The 21392-nt window shown below is 40.0% G+C and overlaps 1 protein-coding gene across 1 annotated transcript in view; it reads right to left on the reverse strand.

Moving 5' to 3' along the window:
* LRFN2 (leucine rich repeat and fibronectin type III domain containing 2) overlaps positions 1-21392 on the reverse strand; it is a 347503-nt gene that overhangs the window by 154185 nt on the left and 171926 nt on the right. The window contains exon 2 of the mRNA XM_069073624.1: positions 68-180. The gene's annotated coding sequence lies outside the window, so the exon portion shown is untranslated. The remainder of the gene's footprint in view (positions 1-67; positions 181-21392) is intronic.

Genomic DNA, 21392 nt, shown 5'->3' on the forward strand with positions numbered 1-21392 from the left:
GCATGGGGAATAGTAACCCCATTTTATACATGGGCAGATTGAGGTTCAAAGAGAATTAGTGACTTACCCAAGTTCACATGGCAGTTCAGTGGTAGAGCTGGGATTGGAACCCAGGTCTTCTGAATCCTAGTCTGTTGCTCTTTGGGCTACATCATGTGGGCCTCAACTCAGAAGGGTAGTCTACAATGAAAAAAAAAAATCCAACTAACTATTCTACTATTTAATCCATCTCTCTCCAATTCATATACAAGAATAGCAGAAGACATAACGTTTTCAAATGTTTTTTTCTAAAGTCAGCTAAGTTATATCTATAGCATCCCCGTATAGATGTTTTTTAACAATACCCTTGTAAAAAAAAAAGGAAGTGAAACTTTTCTGGCATGACATTCTAAATGAAGCATTGCTGGCTGGTTGTGACCACAACCTCATTTTCTAATTGCCTAGTGACCATAACATATGTGTTATAGAAGTACATTAGAAATATGTCTGGTTCATAGTTCCCACATGCCATTCTCTTCCCTTTTTTGAAAATGGGGAAAATATTTCTGTTTTTTAGTCCTATCTCCAGTACTTCTCTCATTCTCCGTGTTCTTTTAAAGATCACTGATTTGATTCAGTTATTACACCCACAATTTCTTTTGCTACCCTGCAATATAATTCATCTAGGCTAGATGATCTGAACTCATAAACAATATATAGACACCCTCTTAATATTGTCCTATTTCCCTTGGGTTCCAACTCCTTGTAAACTATTTTTGTTTTGACTGTGTTTCTCAAATCTCTTGTGGATTTTTATTATGTACCCTTCGAATGCATTTATCATGTGATGGTCTATAATGGTCTCTGTTTGTCTCTTATCCCCCTAACAAAATGTAAGCTCCATGAAGTCAGGGAGTGTGTCAGTTAAATTTTGTATCTCCCTTAGTTATTAGCATAGAACTTTTCAGGAAAATTAATGAAAATCTCATTTATTTACTGCGCACAGTTGGCACTTAAAAATGTTTGTTAAGTGAAATAAATATAGGACTACTAATTATGCACAGTAATTATAATCTTTTATAGAATGTGTAGGGATTGTTTATTGTAGGAATTTTCTTATAATAATTATTTTTATTTTTTAAATTAAATGTTGTTTATTTTTAGTTTACATCATTCATTTCCACAAAATTTTGAGTTATAAATTTTCTCTGCGTCATTCCCCTATGCACCACCCCAAAACAGCAAGCCCATAGAATACTTCTTCCCCCAATCTGCTCTCTCCTATATCCTCCCCCATCCCCCCTTCGACTTTCCAGTAGGGCAAGATGGATCTCTATGCCCCAGTGCTTGTATATCTTATTTCCCAGTTGCATGTAAAAAATAATAAAAATATATATTTTTTAAACATTTGATTTTAAAACTTTGAATTCCAAATTCTTTCCCTTCCTCCCTCAGCACCCACCTTTACTGGGAAGATAAGCAATTCAATATAGGTTGTACATGTGTAGCTATGCAAAACATTTCCATAGTGGATATATTGTGAAAGACTGACTATATTTCCTTCCATCCTATCCCATCTCCCACTTGTTCTATTCTCTACTTTGACCATGTCCCATGGGTGCTTCCAACTTCCCTCCCCCCCAGCCTACCCTCTCTTCCATCATTTCTCCTCTCATCTCCTTCCTCCCTACTTTCCTGTAGGGTGAGATACCCTATTTAGTGTGTATGTCATTCCTTTCCTAAGCCAAATTCAATGAGAGTAAGGTTGACTCATTCCCTTTTGCCTTCCTGTTCTTCCCCTCCATTGTAACAGTTTTCCCTTGCCTCTTCTATATGAGATAATTTACCCCATTCTGTCTCTCCCTCATAGTCCTCTCTCACCTCTCAATTTCACCCTTCAAGTATCATCCCTTCCTATTCAATTGATCCTGTGCCCTCTGTCTATGAATACCTATACACATATATACACACACTCACATATGTATTCATACACCTATATAAGCCTATATACACCTATGTAGACATATATATGTATGTATACATACATACATTTATATTCCCTTCACCTATCCTCATACTGAGAAAGGTTTTATAAGTCACAATTATAATTTTTCCATGTAAGCATGCAAATAGATCAACTTTGATAAGCTCTTTATGATTTCTTTTCCCTGTTTACTTTCTCATGCTTCTCTTGCTTCTTGTATCTGAATGCCAATTTTTTTATTCAACTCTGGTTTTTTCATCAAGAATGCTTGAAAGTGGGGCAGCTAGGTGGTACAGTGAATAGAGTACATGCCCTGGAGTCAGGAGGACCTAAGTTCAAATTCAGCCTCAGACACTTGACACAATTACTAGCTATGTGACTTTGGACAAGTCACTTAACCCCAATTGCCCTCCAAAAAAAAAAAATTAAAAAAGAATGCTTGAAAGTCCTCTATTCCACTGAATGACCATATTTTCCCCTGAAACATGATGCTCAGTTTTGCTGGATAGGTGATTCTTGGCTTTAATCCCAGCTCCTTTGACCTCTGGAATATCATATTCCTAACCCTTCGATCCCTCAGTGTAGAAGCTGCCAGGTCCTGTGTTATCCTGATTGTCTTTCCACAATATTCAAATTATTTCTTCTTGGCTTCTTGTAATATTTTCTCCTCTATCTGGGAACTCCAGAACCTGGCTATAATATTCCTAGAAGTTTGCTTTTGGGATCTTTTTCAAGAGGTGATCTGTGGATTCTTTCAGCCTCTATTTTGCTCTCTGGTTCTAAAACATCAGGGCAATTTTCCTTGAGAATTTCTTGAAGGATGATTTCAAAGTTCTTTTTTTTATCATGGCTTTCAGGTAGTCCAATAATTTTTTTAAATTTATTTTTTTTTAAGCAATCAGGATTAAGTAACTTGCTCAAGGTTACACGGCCAGTTATTTCTGGGTGTGGTGCTAAGTATCTGAGCCCAGATTTGATCCAGGTCATCCCGACACTGGAGCCGGTGCTCTTACTTGCTGAGCCACCTGGCCACCCCTAAGCAATTGGGGTTAAGTAACTTGCTCAAGGTTACACGGCCAGGTGTTTCTGGGTGGGTGCTAAGTGTCTGAGTCTGGGATTTGATCTCCAGGTCTTTTCAACACTGGAGCCAGTGCTCTTACTCGCTGTGCTACCTGGCCGCCCCTAGTCCAATAATTTTTAAATTATCTCTCCTGGATCTGTTTTCCAGGTCAGTAGTTTTTCCAGTGAGATATTTCACATTGCATTCTATTTTTTTCATTTGTTTGGATCTGTTTAATAGTATCTTGATTTCTCATAACGTCATTAGCTTCCATTTGTTCCCATCTAATTAATTCTTAAAGAATGATTCTCTTCAGTGAGCTTTTGAAATTCTTTTTCCATCTGGCAAATTCGGCTTTTTAAGGCATTCTTCTCCTTGTTGTCTTTTTGAGCCTCTTTTGCCCTTTGAGTTAGTATCATTTTTAAGGTGTTATTTTCTTCAGTCAGGTTGTTGACTCTCTTTTCCTGATTTTCTTGCATCATTCTCATTTCTCTTCCCAATTTTTCCTCCACTTCTCTCATTTGGTTTTCAAAATCCTTTTTAAGCTCCTCTATGGCCTGTAAGAAGTTCATATTTTTCTTGGAAGCTTTTGGTACAGGAGTTCTTACTTCATTGTCTTCCTCCTATTCCATGTTTTGATTCTTTTTGTCCCCAAAATAGGAATCTCAGGTTGGACTGCTGTGCTTACTTTGCTTCCTTTGCTTGCTCATGTTGCCACTCAATTACTTGACTTTTGAGTTTTTTGCCACAGTAGAACTCTGCTTCCAGAGAGGAGAGCTTTGCCCCAAATTGCTGGGGCTTTCACAGCTGCTAGAGCTATTAGTTGGGTGCCCTCACTAAAGCCTCCACAGGCTATGGCACCTGGTCACACACCCCAGGGCCTCCACCCAAGAACACGATCCAGATCCAAGCAGGTTAAAGCAAGAGAAATTACCCCTCAGAATGGTCACTTGGTTTCCCTATTATCTATATGCTAAGAGCAATGAAGCAGCCATGGGGTGGTGGCCCTCATGCCTCAGTCTCTTCTCCCTCCTGGTGCAGAGGACAGACTGCACTCCCAGATGCCCTGTTCCCAAAGTCCACACTGACCTTTTACTTTACCTTTGGCATTTATGGGTTGATAATTCTGAAAACCACCACAGCTGCTGGTGATACACTCTCCCGAAGTCCCTCTAGCCTCAGCTGGTTGGGGTGCCCTGGGGCTAAAACTGAAGGCTCAAGTGGGGCTTGGCTCTGCTCCCAGCATGCTTAGATGAATCCATCCTGCTGGCCTGCTGGGCTGCCTTCAGCAGGAGGTTTGTTTCTCTCTGTCACTTTGCAACTTCTATAGTTCTAAAATTTGTTTAGAGTCATATTTTATAGGTATTTGAGGTATAGGGGGAGCTCAGGGAGTTTTCCTGCTTCTACACTGCTATCTTGGCTCCACCCCCAACAATTATTTTAAAAGGAAAACTCTTCCTACACATTTCATGGCTGATATGAATGCGTTTATGTGTGTGAGTGTGTTGGGAAGTACCTCCCTTACCCCTTACTTTATCTAGCAGGTAAGAATTGTCCCTTTCCTACCTCTAAGTTGGTCTACAGTTGCCTCATCGAGTAAGTGCACCAGCTCCAGTGTTGGGATGACCTGGGGATCAAATCCTGGCTCAGATACTCAGCACCACACCCAGAAATAACTGGCTGTGTAACCTTGAGCAAGTTACTTAACCCTGATGGCTTACAAAAAAATAAATAAATAAATTGGTCTAGGGATTATTTGTGGGGAAGAATTGGAGGAAGGGGAAAATCTATTAGCATTCTAAAGATTGTATATTCTCAGACTGTTAGAACATATTCTAAGCTTTTATAGTCTGAATTTTGGTTGCTCAGGAACAGCAGTATGATTTACTAAGTGACTTTTAGTAGCTGTGTGACTGTAGGGAAGTCAGTTTATCTCCCCTTAGACTTAGTTTCCACACTGGTAAAATAAGGATGATAATACATATAGTTCAAGGGTGGGGAACCTGTGACCTCAGGCTACATGTGGCCTTCTAGGGCCTTGGGTGCAGCCTTTTGTCTGAGTCCAAGTTTTACCAAACAAATGCATTTATTTAGGGGATTTGTTCTGTGAAGTATGGATTCAGTCAAAGGGCTGCCTTTGAGGACCAAGAGGGCCACATGTGGTCTCGAGGCCACAGGTTCCCCACCCCAGTATAGTACTTACTTTGTAGAGTTGTGGTGAGGCCAAAATGAGACAAGTTTGCAAAGCTGTTTGCAAATTTTAAGTGCTATATCAGTATCAGCTATTCTTAGTATCTCCCATTCATAACATTGTTCCCTTGGAATTACCTATCCTTTGTATCATTATTTCACCTGAACTTGTGTTTTAAAAGAATTAATTATTTTAATTAGTTGAGGGGTACACATATTGGGACACAGGCAGGGGAGCATTATTCAGCTCATTGGGATAAATATTTCTAAGCTACAAAGTAATTTGTCTGGCACAACACTGGTGGAACTGTGAATTGATGCTGGAAGGCAATTTGTAATTACATTAAGAAAGTGACTCAAATGCCCATATTCTCTGACCCAGAGATCTAACTACTAGGTATATGCACCCAAGTAGATCAAAGATAAAACCAAAGTTCCCATATCCACCAAAACTTTGATAGTGGCATTTTTTTGTGGTAGCAAAGAACTGGAAACAGTATAGGAGTCTATCAACAGAGGAATAACTAAATGAATTGTATTCCATGAATATACTGGAATATTACTGTGCTATAAGAACAACAAACATGAATTCCAAGAAGTATGAGAATATTTGTCCGAACTGATGCTGAATGAAACAAGCAGAACCAGGAGAACAATATATACAATGACCATACCAATTAAGCAGAAAGAATAAAATATGAAAACTGACTATTGTTTAATTTTAATGATTGAGCTTGTCCCTGATGAGAGAAGAAAATGAATCACTCTCTTTTTATTAGAGAGGTAAAGGACTAGGGATGTTACAATTCATATCTGGTCAGATACATGTTTTAGTTTTCTTGAATTTTGTTTTCTTTTTTTTTGTAGTTGTTATAAGGGATCACAGGAGGGGGGATATATTCAGAAATGAATGTGCTATAAAAACAAAATTCAAATCCAGGCTCAGACATTTACTAGCTATGTGACCCTAGGCAAGTTACTTTAACTCCAATTATCTTTAAAAGAAAAAAAAGAGCAAATTGTCAAACTCAAAATAAGAGATAAGCTTATAATCATATACTAAAGTCCTAGAATGTCACAGCCAGGAAAGACCTCAGAGATCATTTTGTTTAAAATCTTTCATTTTATAGATAAGAACACTATTACCCAGATTAAAGGAGTCATTTGCTCTCTATAAGGCTATCAGTTTATGAGAGAAATAGGGCTTGACCCTCATTTTTTTGAGTATTGATATCAAGACACATTTATTAAGCACTCACTATGTGTAAGAAACTAGGTTAGATTCTGGGGTCACAAATGGATATGACACAGACGTTGCTCTTCCGGAGTTTGCCATCTATTTTTTTGGTGGGGGGTCTAGACCTGTGGTTTTATTCTTAGTTGTAATTCCTGGTGTGGAAACTCTTTCCACCAATGCACATGGTCTATTTGCCTATAACTTATAGGCTTAGCCTTAAGAGATTTGCCCAGGCCACTGAGATACTAGTTGCCTTTCCCAAGTTGTTAGTACCAAAGGCAACCTAGGTCTTCCTGACTCCTGGGTTAGTTTTCTATCCATTGGTCTAGGATACCTTTCTCTAAATTTTTGGGAGAAGGCATGAGCATGCAAATGACTCAGTTACAAAGGAAAGTGAAATACATGATAAGGTATGTTCCAGCAAAGTGCCTTGAGACAAGTAATAAGGATAAATCACTTCCACCTGAAGGAAAAGGAAAGGCTTCAGGGACAAGGTGGAACTTGAATTGGTCACGAAAAAAAAAAGGGAGAGTGTTATGAACCCTGCTGTGGGATGAGATTTTAAGGCACAACTGAGTCCTCTTTCCAGCCAACAACTCAGAAGATTATTAAGAAGTTCAGCCATTAACACAGCTTTGTTCAAGAGAGTGGGGATATCTGCATATGACGTCAGGCTTTTTCAATGTTCTAAACTGTTTTGTTTTTCCTTGTTTAGTCTTTGTTACAGTGGATGAATCATGGGGAGTGGGGGGAGAGGGGAGTAATATAGTAAGAAAGATCAGGGATGTAAAAACAAAAGACATCAATATCATTTATTTTAAAATAGAAAGAGTAAAAGTATTATTTTTAAATAAAAAAAAAAAGATTTCAAGCACAGGTACTTGGAAGGAAATTCCAGGTTCAGTATAAACATGCAAATCTCTATGAATCCACACCTACAAAATGATGTTAGAAAGAAACTGATTAGCTTGATTCTATCACTTTTTCTTGTAAATTAAAATGACATTAATCTCTAAATTAGTTGAGCACTGAGTATCCAATTTAAGGGTTATCCAGATCCTTAGCTTTTGTCCTAACTTTCTTTACCAATCTCTTCATTAAGGAGGATCCCTTAAGATCCTAAATTTGGAGGTGGAAAGAACCTTAGAGGTCATTTAGTCCAAAACCCTCATTCCACAGATGAAGAAATTGAGGCAGAGTGAAGTTATAGCTTGCCCAGAGTCACATAAATAATAAATAAGTGACAGACCTGAGAGTCAAACCCAGGTTCTCTGACTACAGGATCAGCGTTTATTCATTCATTTGACTGTACCAGGCTGCTTGCCCCCAAGAGGAGGGATGGCCAACTCTCCATCTTCTTCTTGAGTTATTGGAGAGGTTAGGAGGGGGTGATGCTTCTGAAAGAAATAAGGGGCATAAAGAGAATGCTACTCCAGCTTAGGAAGTGCTACTGTACCATGCAGGAAAGAGAATCCTGGAGTCTCAGTTCCTAGAGCTGAACTTGACCTGGAAAGCTCCTCACCTTCAGCTAGGGATTATCTGAGAGCTTTCAAATTTTCTGGGCTTGCCTCATTCCCCTCTGCTGCCTCAGATGCGGTAGGAGTGACTTCTTTGCACTCCCCCTTCCTCAAGCTCCTTCTTTCCACATTAACAGTCAACTTGTCCAAATAACAGACCCACACATTTCCTAAGCTGGAGTAGCGTTCTCTTTATGCCCCTCATTTCTTTCAAAGGCATCCCCCTTTCTAACCTCTCCGATAACTCAACAAGAAGATGATCCGTGGTGAGTTGCCCGTGTCCCCCTTTGGGGACAAGCAGCGTTTGTCTCCAACCTCAGGAAGGAGAAATGTTTAATTTATCAGACAATACCACAAGATGTTGTTTACACGCACTCAGGATGTAACACAGACGCAGCAAACCGTGAACATCTTAAACCTGTTTTCGACTCCTTCTTGGTGTGATAATTAAAGAGACAGCTTCTGTCACACGTATGAGTCGGCGGCCATGAGGAGGGAGGGAGGAAGGAGAGGAGGGGCGGGGGGTCTAACGACCCAGTGGCTGGAGGGAGGGGAAGCCTGAGTACTTGGCTCACTCAGATCCCTCTCACCCATTCCCACACTCCCTGGCCTTGCTCTTTCTTTCACTGCCTCGCTATGATCCTTTCTGACAAACTGCAGTGGAGGTAGAGGAGCCCAGAGACAAGACAGAGAAAATGAAAAGGCGGTATCAGGGCCAACTGTGGGCAAAGCTATGAAACAGGAGAAATTTATGGCACCCTGCCCCACCGCCCACTCATGAGTCCTTTCCCTACAAGTCTCTACCTTTCCACCACCTAATTTCTGATTCTGAGGATTATTTGTTTGTTTTATGTAGGATCTTTCATTTAGAAAGCTGCCATTTAATCATAATATCATCAGAGTATAGATTTAGAACTTCTAGTTCCTTCTAGAGACTTCAGAGATCATTTAGTCCCAATCCCCTCACTTTACAGTTTAGAAAACTGAGGCCCAGAGGGGTTAAGTAGCTAACCCAAGGTCAAACAGATACTAAGCATCCAGCATGGTATAACAGAAATACTCTCAACCTGGAGTCAGGAGATAAAGATGAATTCTTGGCTATATTATGACTCTTGGAGAAATAGTTTAACCTCCTTATAACTCAGTTTCCTCATTTGTAAAATGGGTTAATACTATTTGAATTACTTAACTTAGGGAGCTACTGTGAGAAAAAATGTTTTGTACACCTCATAGTTGTAAGAAAATAACTTGTAATATAATATAACTGAGTCATATTTTTCCACTACAGTTGTTAGCCACTAATAGCTTGAGGAGGGAGACCTTGGCCTCCACTGGGAGTATTTGCATTTTAATGGAGAATTCCTGTAAACAAACAAACAAACAACTTCAAGAAACTAAAGGGACTAATCTTTGATGGGGAAACTTCATGCAGTAAGGGTGATAATTTGGTACAAAGGACCCTGTCTTGTCTTCCTCATATTATTCACAATGGCCGCTGGCTTATCAGTGACAGGGATGGGGGTGGGACAGGGAATAAAGAATAATGAAGCCACCTTTTTAAATTTTTTTTTTGCTTTTTGGAGGGTAATTGTGGTTAAGTGACTTGCCCGAGGTCACACGACTAGTTTTTGTGTTAAGTGTCTGAGGCCGTATTTGAACTCAGGTCCTCCTGACTCCAGGGCCGGTGCTCTATTCACTGTGCCACCTAGCCGCCCCAATGAAGCCACTTTTTAATATTAATTTTTCTTGTGATATTATTTTTATTGATTAGTGATAACAGATGGGTAGCTTGAGTGTTGTGCTGATGCCCTTGAGATATAAAGAGAGTCTGTGTCATACTGGGTACAGCAATACATCTGTAAAAAAGATATGGAAAACTAAGAACAAGAATTATACTGAATAAGAAGATCCAGGAGGGTTGTGATCTGCGCCCCAGTAGCCTGAACCCATAGGACCTACAATGATGAAATCGCTAACCATTCAAAGTCTGAGTAAAGTATTAAGCATTTTCCTATTGATAATTAAAAATATAGTTGATGTTTTGCATCACACGACTGAGTATGTAGTAGGTGCTCAAAAGACACTGGCAAAATTTAATTGGATTAAGTAGAATCTAACATTTCCTTCTCCTTTACCCCCATGGAGTTTCTGAAAACTCAGCAATTTCCAGACAGGTGGAAAGCATAAAATGTGCAAAAGCCTTATAGGTTTCTAGCTGCCTAAGCCCAAACGAGGTACTTGAGAGACCTTGGCTCCCATCCTGGAAAGTGCATGGTTCTGGTGGCTTTTCCCTCAGTGTTTCAGGCACACTTCTCCTCTGCCCCAATTCTGAAGGAAATCTTAGGGAGTGAAAATCTCCTTTTAGCATCTCCTTCACTACGTTTAATAAAGTATCTGTGTCTAGGCATCCTGGGATAACAACAACAGCTTGTGTTTCTAGCCTGCATTCAGTGAGGATGATAGCAAAAGAAATAACATCCCATGTTTTACCTCATCACTTCCCTGCTTAAAATCCTTGGAAGGTTCCCCATCATCTATAGGACAAGACACACACTCCTCATCCTGGCATGTGAGTCCTGTCACAATCTGACTCCAAGCAATCCTCTTAGCCTGATTTCATCTTACTCTCCTTCACACACTCTCTGCTCTAGTCAAACTGGACAGTTAGTAGTGCTAAAGTTCAGCTTCCGCCTTCCTCCTGCATACATTTGTCCAAGTCATCCTCCATGCACTCCCTCTTCATTTATCCTTAACAGAATTTTTATCTTCCTTTCAGGTTCAGTTCAGGTCCCTCATGTGAAGCATTCCATGATCTCCCCAGATATTAGTGCTCTCTGGGTCTGTCTCTCTCAGTGTGTTTCTCTGTCTCCATGTATGTCTATCAGGCTCTAAGTTTGTCTCTCTCTCTCTCTCTCTCTCTCTCTCTCTCTCTCTCTCTCTCTCTGTTTTTCTCTCTTTCTCTGTCTCTCTGTGTCCAACTCTATCTCTCTGTCTTTTTTCCATTTCTCTGTCTCTCTCTGTGTGTCATTTAAACCCAAATCATTCTGGCTCTCACTGATCGGTCAATAATAGGTTGCAGTCCAAGTCTCACTTGCTCATTTTTTAGGTTTTGATGGCTCAGAGTCAATGTAAATAGCAATTGTTTCTTTTCTGGCCAGAAACTCTGAGGGTCTTCCTCTTTCAGACTGATTCTTTTATGAAGTCAAACTAGGTCATCTTTTGCCCCAGTTCTTACCTAACCCTTAATCACTGTATAGGTGTTGCCTCAGACAAACCGAGACCTGGGAAAGACCTCAGTTTAAAAAGACTAAGGTATCCCACTGTATCCTGGACCATCAATAATCATCTTGACCTATGCCTAGCCATTGGATTCTGATGACTGTGGAGGAGAGTGTGAGACTGGTTGCACAGTTCTGCCTCACTTAATAAGTCCAACTCACGTGTAATTCAAGAAAGACTTCGCCTTCCTGATGTCATTGGTCCTCTTTAAGAATAAAGGACGAAGGGCAACTCTGCATGTCTCTCTTTCTCACTTTCTCTATGTCTTTGATTCTGTCTGCCTCTGTCTCCATAGCTGTCTCTCTACTTATTTGGCTATATGTGAGAGATGTGGTATAGAGATGTATAGTATAGTGAATAAAAAGTGGAACTGATAGAGTCCAGAAGATGTTCTACCTCTAATACACCCTAACTGTGTGATCCTGAGCAATCACTTAACTCCTTGGTGCTCCCTATAACTTTCTTTTTTTTTTGAGGGGGAAGGCAGGGCAATTGGGGTTGAGTGACTTGCCCAAGGTTACAGGGCTACTAAGTGTTAGGTGTCTGAGGCTGGATTTGAACTCAGGTCCTCCTGACTCCAGGACTGCTGCTCTATTCAGTATGCCACTTAGCCGCCCCTCCCTATAACTCTCTAAGAGTGTAAATTGCATAGCACTTGATCAGCTAGTTGGAGAGGGTGAGTTCCCACACTAGCAATTCCTTACACAAATTCTATCACAAGTGCATTAAAAACAAAAAATATAAATGCCTTCATTTGAATTTAAGCTCCTTATGGTTCCAGACTATTTGATTTTTCATTTTTATATTATCAGTCCAGTGCTTGTATATGTAGACACTTAATTTTTGTTGAACTGAATTGAAATTGCTAACTGAGGTCCAGTTTAAATGATTTGTCCAATACCATCCCTCTAGAGCTTAAAAACTCTGGTATTTGGACTTTAAGTCCCAGCATTTTTCCATCATCATACCACACTAATTTCATGAACATTGGGGAGAGATTTTATGCTTGTATTATTTCATAGGGTGTTAAAGTTATAAAGGAACTTAAGGATTATCCAGGATGGCCTCCTTTATATAGATGAGGGATCAGAGGGAGGAGATTACCTGCCCAAGTCATACACAAGCACATAAGAAGTTATTGGCAAAGATTAGATGAGACTTAATTTTTCTTGTTCTTGTTCCCCTCTTCCTCCCCCTCTTCCTTCTTTCTCCTTCTTCAGCTTTTCCTCCTTCTCCCATTCCTCCTACTCCTCCTCATCCTTGTACTCATGCTCCTTTGTCCTCCTCCTTCTCCTTCTCTTTCTTCTCTTCCTCCTCCTCCCCCTTTCCCACCTCTGCCTCCTCCTCCCCCTGCCCAATACTCTTCCTACTACTTATCTCTCCACTCAGTGCATTGTAGTTGATACTGCTGAAATCACAGGACATGAGTTCAGAGCCTCCTTATATCAAGCACCTCGATGCCATGGTAGATATAGCACTGTCCGAAGTTCAAATTCAACTTCAGATACTTAGCTCTGTGACCCGGAGCAAGTCACTTGATTTTTTGCCAGTATAAATTTCTTCAACTGTAAAGTAGGGATAATAATAGCATCGAAGTCCCAGACTTATGAAGATCCAATGAGATAATATTTGTAAAAAAAAAAGTGACACACTTAAACTTCATAATATTTGTTGGGCATGTCGCCCAACTCATAGTAAGTTCTATATTAATACTTATTCCCTTCCCTTCCCCTATGACACTACCTGTGTGACAATGGATAAGTTAATTTAACTTTCTGATCCTTAGTTCATTTCTTTGTGAAGGGAATGGACTAGATGGCCTGGAGGTCCCTTCCACACTCTCAATCTATAATTCGAAGAAGATGTAGTTTGAGGAAAAATGATCTAAGAGAAAAACACTATTTAGAGTCAGCCTCCAAGTCCTTTCAACCCAAGAATGAGTCATTGATGTAATCCCCAAATGTTAGTTTGAAGTAGAACATGGACTTTCCTGAAAATTGATGTCAGCTGTGCAGAGTGGAAAGGGTCTGGGAGAAAGCTATACTGAAGTTAACTCTGACATGTTGGGCTGATAGTTAAATTTTCAGTATGAACATTAAATTCCAGAAATTAACAAACCACAAATCAGGGCTTATGTTGATTGTTTAGACTTTAAAAAGTAATGGAGAAAATATTGATTATGCAGGTTAAATTTACATTTTCAGCAGGAAGGTTATTAAACAATTACTAGCACGCTCCTGGTTGGCGGTGAAAGAATTAAGGAACTAAATGGTTTGCTGGATAGAATGATGGAGATGGACCTGGATTCAGGAAGACCTGAACTCAAACCCAGCTTCAGACTTATAAACTATGTGATCCTGGGGAAATCAATTGATCTCTCTCTGCCTCAGTTTCCTTACCTGTAAAATAAGGATATTAATAGTATCTACTTCCCAGGATTTTTGGAGGATAAAATGAGATAACATTTATAAAGCACTTCCCAGACTTTAAGTTCTATACAAATGGCACAATACTTGCTGTCTAGGGACAAAATATAGCTATTTGGTTTTTCAAAGTTTGTTCTTGGTATTTGACCCTGGTAAGTCATCAAAGTTTTCTTTCTGTAATATAAGGGAAAGGAAGAAAATGAGCATCTATCAAATGCTACCTTGTATTAGACACTATGCCTAAACATTTTTACAAATATTAACTCATTTGATCCTTACACAAATCTCTGAGGTAGGTGCTATTATCTCCATTTTATGGTTGAGGAAAGTGAGGCAGAGGTAAAGTCCTTTGCCCAGGGTCACACAGCTAATAAATGTGTGAGGTTGGGATTTGAACTCAGGTCTTCTTGACTCCAGACCCAATCCTCTATCTATTGTGCCACTATCAGTCTCTGCAATAACTGTGTATTATGGTTATTTGTGTTGTTGAAAGTTCCAGTTGGGTAGAAATTGTGACACACTTAAACTTCATATCTCGTCCCATGCCTAACAAATGTCCTCCACATAAAAGAAAGTTAACATAAATTTTTGTTGAATAAATAAATAGTGCCTCCTACCTCTCCTTTTGGCCTTCTTTTCCTCTCCCCTATTTCCATGTCAACCCTCCATAGAACCTTCTGGTTCTCCCCTAAAATTTCAAATTGTATGAACTAATGCAAAGTAAAGCAAGTAGAATTAGGAGAAAAATAAAACGATCACAATATAAATGAAGAAAACAACAGCAATCCACTAGAATTTAAATGCTGCAAAAAAAAAAGATAAAGACCAAGTATGACCCCAAGAAAAGATATGAGAAGGCATCTTTCCCTATTCATGATTCTTTACAGAGATAGGGAACTATGGGTATTCCATACTGCATAAGATGCTGATTTTTTTTTTTTAGTATTGCTAAGCTTTTTTTTCTTCCTTTGTTTAGTTTGTATTATATTGGATGACTCTTTGGGAGGGGGAGAGGGGAAAAATACAGTTGGAAACGTAGAAGAGTATAAAAAAATATATCAGGGAAAGAAAAAAAAAACTCCATGTGCCCTATAATTTTCCCTTTTCTCCCTTCTGCAAACAAGCCTTCTCTTGAGAAAGGATATAGCACCAGCTACTGATAACTCAGCATGAATTTTAGTTATTTCGAACCCTTTCCTTGGGGAAAGATTTCACATTTCACATGAAATCTTTACTGATCTCCCCCAGTTGCTAGTACAACCCCTCTCCTGCTCCCCGCCCCCCACCACTGTATCTATTTTCTGTATGTATCTATGTAGGCACATGTAGTCTTCCCAGGCAAAATGTAAGCTCCTTGAGGGCCAGGACTATTCCCTTTTATCTTTGTATTCTCATAACTCAGTAGAGTGTCTGGAACATAGTAAGCACTTAATAAATGCTTGTTCCTATTTAAAACTTCCTCTTGAAATAACACCTTTGTCCTAAATTTAGAGAATTTCAATCCTTAGCCAACAGGAAAGGGAGATATTTCTGGAAGAGGTGTCTCTTCTTGTCTCTATGAATGAATAAATTAATGAATGTAACATTTATTAGGTGTTTACTATGTGCAAAGCACTGTACTAAGTGTTGGGGATACACATTGAAAACCAAGACACAATCTGCTTTCTAGGAGCTCACACTCCAGTGGTGAGTCAGATGGAAAGGTCCCGTGGTTCTTAAGGTAAAGCAACAAAGCAGATGTTAATGACTCTTCTTTGATGTTTATTTATTTAATATCACTATTCCCAGGGCTCCTGGGTTCAGGGTTTGAGGAGAGATGCCTGTCAAGGTAGTACCTGCCTAGCACCTGGTTCTCCAGTCTTTCCCCCAGAGTGCTCTGCTATTTCAGCTAAGTTGGTTTACTTGTCCTGCGTGTGGCAATTAGTTGGCAGCTGGTGGGGATATTTGGTCTCCTCTCCACGGGAGTTGCTTCCCCAGGTGAAGGCTTTGTATACTAGATTGAAAGCAAGAATGGTGGCCAGGGCAGGAGGTGGGGGGTCAGGGGAAGAATAGTGACCTTCTCAGGGCTCTCCTACCTATCTGCCTATTGGTGGGAGCTGATCAGCAGTTGTAATGAAATAATAAAATTTTTAAGTAGTCAACCATATTCTCCTCACCCCCTACCAGAAACTTAAGTCTATTCCTTTTCAGCCCTGCATTATTTACATGGATGACCCCCTCAGGGAGGTCTCTGTTCTTTCCTTGTTCTTAGACACTCCTGGAGAAAAATTATCACCAAGGTCCCCAAAGTAGATAAAAGGTCTATATAGGGGAGGGGCAAATGGTGCTACTGAATCTTGGCTGGAGTCTCCATGGAAAACCCTGAGATCTGGCAGGGAATGAGCTGTCTTTCTCTTTAGCTGTGGGGCCCCCTCATTATTTAATCACATCCTCCTAGTTCACAGCAGGGCTTTTGCTGAAGACAGCCGGCCTGCTTGCCTGCCTGCTGCACCCCAGGCTTTGCCCAAGATCCCAGCTTCTCCTCCTGGCAATAGGAAAAATAAAAGACAAAAAGAAGAAAAAATAACCCAACCAACCTTAAACTTATTTATTTGTTTATTTATTTCCCAAAGATGTCGAGGATCAGTGGTTGCTAGGGTAACGCTTGAAGTTGGAACTGAACTATCTCCAGTGGCCTCAGCAGACTATACCCCTCCTTCCACCCCAAGTCCAAACTATTCCCTCCACTTCCTACTCCTCCCTAGGCACTAGCCTCCTCTTTTCTTCTCTTGGCTAGATTCATTCTTATTGGCAGCTACTTAGATGTTCCTATTGAAGATACTCAGCCTTTCATATAAAATTTCAGATGAAATAAAAAAAATAAGAAAAAAGGTATCATGCATTCAAATAAGTGACACTATTAAGATTCCTTAGTGGCTTCGGGTTTACCAGGGATGCTTGAGTGGAACTGGAATAAAATTAGGTGGCAAGTTCTCACTCTTTCCCTTTTCCTTCTTGTCTTCTGTTTTCTCCTCCATCTCTTTCCTTTGTTTCTATACATAAGGTTACTTGTCCCTGCGCCCTTCCTTGAAAGGAATTTGAAACCTGTGATAAAGAAATCAGTGCCTCCTCCTCAGGGGCTATCCTGAGGCTTTGGGACCTATGAGTAATACCTCTTCCCCTCCCCGCCCCATCCCCACTGAGCTCCCTTTTAGGGTGGCAGAGATGACTCTTGGTGAAAAAAACTTGGCTCTCTACCAAAAGAGGATGCAAACTCACCTTCATCTAGTAAGGTCCTTTTGAGATCCAGAGTTTGACCTAAAAGCCAATCAATCAACAGTCCTGAATGACCAATGATTAAAAGTCTCAGAAACCATGAAGCCAACCTTGGGAGCAGCAGCACAAACAGGAAACTATCCATGGTGCTGCAATGTTCTTTTTGAATTCTGACCTCTGCCTCTAGTCTGTCAGGTATGCCTATGACCTGTTCTGCAAATAGTGCCTCGAACCTTGCTGGCCTCAGCTTGCTTGGCATATTGGTTATTGCCTAATACCTTGTCTGACTCTGGGAATCCACTCTATTCTGGGTTCCTGGTTACATAACTCTGTCCAGAGAAGCCTTTCAATCTCCATCTTTCCCTTTCTTCTCTACCTTCATCCTTCCCTCTCCTCTCCTTCATCTCACCCCTTCCTTCCCTTCTTTCCTGCTTTCAATTCTTCTTGCCTCCATATTTCCTTTTTTCCATTCTTCCAGTTCTTTTCATATCTTTTTTCTCTCCATCTCTCTTTTCCTCTTTTCTCTTTTCTTTTTCTCTCTTTTCTCTCTCACATGTTCCTCTTGATTTTTCCTCTTCTTGCCTCAATTTCATTTCATTTCAATCCTTTCTTCTCCATTTACCCTTCATTTCTCATTTCTCCCCTTATTTCTTTTGTCTTCTTTTATATTCTTCTACAATGGTCTTTCTATTTTAGTTCCCTCTTCCTCAATTACTCCCCTCCCAATGATTCCTCTGTTTTACTCCCTACCTCTGCTATTTGTCTTGCCTCCTAAATAGGGTATTCAACCAAAATGAGCATCCAGATAAGGTAACAACCCAGAGAAGTCTGCCATTAGAAACATAGAACTCACCATCCCTCCATATTTCCCATTCTTAAGGATTTCTGCTTTTTTTTGGGGGGGGAGTAAAGGGTGTAGTATCTAAGAAGACAAGGTAGGAGAAAGCTATATGTTAGAGAGCAGTCAGACTATATCTGTGAAACCACTGAAAGTATAAAAATAGCCATAGAATGGTAAGGAGGAGCAGTGCACAGCTAGTAAATAAGTAGGAGGAATCAGAGAAGGGATGGGAGGATCTGGCAATTCAAAGATAGTACTGAGTTACTTTGGTGAAGAAGTGGGATGACTTGGTAAACTTCTGAAAAGAAACTGTCAATGGGATAGTACCAATTTTGAATATGCTTCAGTGATAATATGTGCATATGTAGATGAATTTCCAGGGTCTAGTCAGGTGTTAATGGTCATTACAAATGTTCAAAATAATTGTGAGCCATTAGTGCATGTTTCTGTTCTGTGGTTATTGGGTTTTAATTTGTTGTTTGTTTTTTATTTTGGTTTTGATCCAAGTCTATTTCATTAGAGTGGAGAATTCTAGGTAAGGAAGCTCCTTCCATCAGTGTAGACCTGTAACTGTTCTACAACTTGTAACTTTGGAGAATCAGCAGGGGAACTCAGAGGGTTAGTGATTTTCCCAGTGTCACCAAGCCAGGATGTCTCAGAGGCAGGATCTGAATCTTCCCGGTTCTGAGGTCTGCTCTCTCTATCCACTATACCATTCTGCCTCGCTTTGTATTATTTAAAATTGTTTTTACAAAGGAATAGCCTTATTACTATTCTTCCACCAAATCCCTCCTTGGATTTCTCTTCATGGCCAGACCCAGGTGCTAGAAGATTGGATCAGCACAGCACAAGCCTAAAGGTCCTAAAAAACTGGAAAAGCTTCAAAGTTGAGGTTGCTGTTGGCTTGTAGTCTGTTGTCCAAGGTCTAGCTTGACGAGTTTGGGAGAAGTTCATCATCTGATTAGCCAAAGAGAGATGAAATTTTCTACAATTACATCTGTCAAAGACTGCTGAGTCATAGAAGGGTTGTGATTTGTGTTAATGAGGGAAGCATCCATACTGACAAAATAACAGATCTCTGAAATGTCGAAATAGCATCATTACCCTTTTGGGGACATGGATGTGTTAGAGAAGGCACACCTGTGGTTCCATTGTTATGGAGATCTCCTAGTGAACATACTCCCCCTACCAATGCAGATCAGAATCTAATTAGCAGATAGTAATAGTTGTAGAGTATTAACTGTGTCACTGGAAAATTAAATGGCTTGCCCAAAGCCATTCAGTCAGAATGTATCAGAGGCATGACATGAATGAAGCCTGGTATTCTTGAATTTGAGGCCAACTTTCTATCTATTATACCACTCAGACACTTACTAGCTATATGACCCTGGGGAAATCACTTAACTTCTCTTTACCTTAATCCACTGGAAAAGGAATGGCAAACCACTCCAGCATCTTTGGCAAGAAAACCCTAGGGACAGTATGGCCCATAGGACCATGAAGAATCGGACTTGACTAAACAACAAAGCATTATACCACACTGTCTTTCCACTACTAACAAAAAGTGATACCAATTTATGAATAAAGTATTTGCTATTAATCAACAAAATTATGTCTGTTAATTACCATAGTCTTGCTCCATCCAACTAAAGAGAACTGGTATATCCTTGGGTTAGTCAATTCATTCCCCTAGGACTTAGTTCCCCTGCTCTGTGAAATAAGAGGTTTAGACTGGGCAGTCTGGTTAGTTTATGCTTCCTTCCAATGTTGATATTCTATGCTCTGTGTGATTCTAAATTTTAACAAATTCCCTTGTCTCTGGAAGTTTCTGACCATTCACATACGAGTAGTTCATTCCCACTAGAGCAGTTCATTCCCATCCAGAGAACTCCCTGGATCTATGTGAAACCATTTCTGTTGTATGCTTAGCTACTCTAGTCCTGAATCAGTCTGAGTTTCTCCTGAGCTCCCTTGCACCTCTGAAAAAAACAGTAGTAGTCTGGTTCTACCACAGCTTAGGTCAAATGATATTCCATATCAGCCTTGTTCTTGTAGCACACTGGATTTGGAATGACTGGTTCTCAGTTAAAGCCCAATTCTACCTCCATGACCTTGGAAAATTTATTTAGCTTCTCTGGGCCTCAGTTCTCTCACCTATAAAATTAGTAGATTTGACTAGAGTCCTAAGATCCCTCAAGGTCTATGAGACAATGAGTCTATGAGAAGTAATAGGTCTCTCCAGATGCCTTGTTTCTCTGGAAGTGTTTTGATTTGCTCCCCATACTGTTCTCTTCTTACCTCCAGTATATGAACTTTTTTTTCTTTTTACTTGGATTTCTTCTTTAGTTAGAGCTGAACAACCTCTCTGGGCTGCTTGCTCATCCATTACCACTTAAATGTTTCACACTTAACTCTATTCATTAACAGAAACAAGCTCAGTCTTCCCACAGGGATGGACAAAAGTTAGCATCTGGTTCATATACCAATAAATGCAAATACCATCATTAGTGGGTTGTGATGGGTTCGGTGTTCTTTACACAGTCTCCCTTTGTGAAGAGATTGGTTTCAACCTCACATTCAATTAAGTAACCATTCATTCACTGAACAGACATTTTTTGATCATTTACTATGTGCCCAGCACTGAGTTGGGAGATATGGAGGAAAAACAAGAATAAAATAGAAGCCTTGACTTCGAGATTACAGTAAATCTCAAATTCAATATGATTTTTAAAAAAGTCAACAAACACTTATTTAGAGTAGATTGACATGGTTAGATCTGTGCTTTAAGATGCCTAATCTGGTAGAAGAATGCCAAATGGATTGGAGTGGGGGAGAGACTGGAAATGAGTAGATTAGGTAGGAAGTCATTGGAGTACATACAGACCAGAGGAAATGAAAGCATGGACTAAGAATTAAGGCACGGATTAAAAAACAAAGAAACAAAATGGCTGCACAGGGAGCCATATACCCTAGTCATTGATACCTCTGAAACTGAAAAATACAAACAGATCTTCTACAGTGGGGATATACCTGGGTTTGACATGTCACCTCTCCTACTCAAAAACCTTAACTAGCTCCCTAGTACGTCCAGGATAAAATACAAACTTTGGCATTTAAGGTTCTTCACAATATGTATCCAGTTGAGGACTATTCACATTATTCTTCCTCACATGTTTCAGCTTACCTAGAGTATTTGCTCTTCTCTGTACAGAGCATTCCACTTTTCACCTCCATGCTTTTGCACAGGCTATCCCCCCAGTTTGGAAGGCCTTCCCTCTTCACCTTCACTTCATGAAATTCCCAGTTCCCTTTAAGGCTCATCTCAGTGCTACCTTCCTCATGAGGGTTTTTCTTATTCCCCAATTGCTAGCACTCCTCCTCACAATCGAATAAATAAATATGTTGTGTTTACTTTCAATATATTTTGCCTTTACTTCTCTGTTTATGTGTTGTTTTCACTTCTATACCTTAGTTCCCAAAGAAGGCAAGTTCCTTGAGCACTGGGACTGTTTCAACTTTATCTTTGTACCCTTCCCCAGTGGCTTGGTAAACAGGAAGTACTTAATACATGCTTATTGACCAGAAATTAATGGGAAGACTTGGGGAAGTCCTCCAGGTAGATAT

This window comes from Petaurus breviceps, unplaced genomic scaffold (genome assembly GCF_028583685.1).
Source record: "Petaurus breviceps papuanus isolate PSGF00001 unplaced genomic scaffold, PetGlider_PUasm1.0 90865, whole genome shotgun sequence".
NCBI lineage: Eukaryota > Metazoa > Chordata > Mammalia > Diprotodontia > Petauridae > Petaurus > Petaurus breviceps.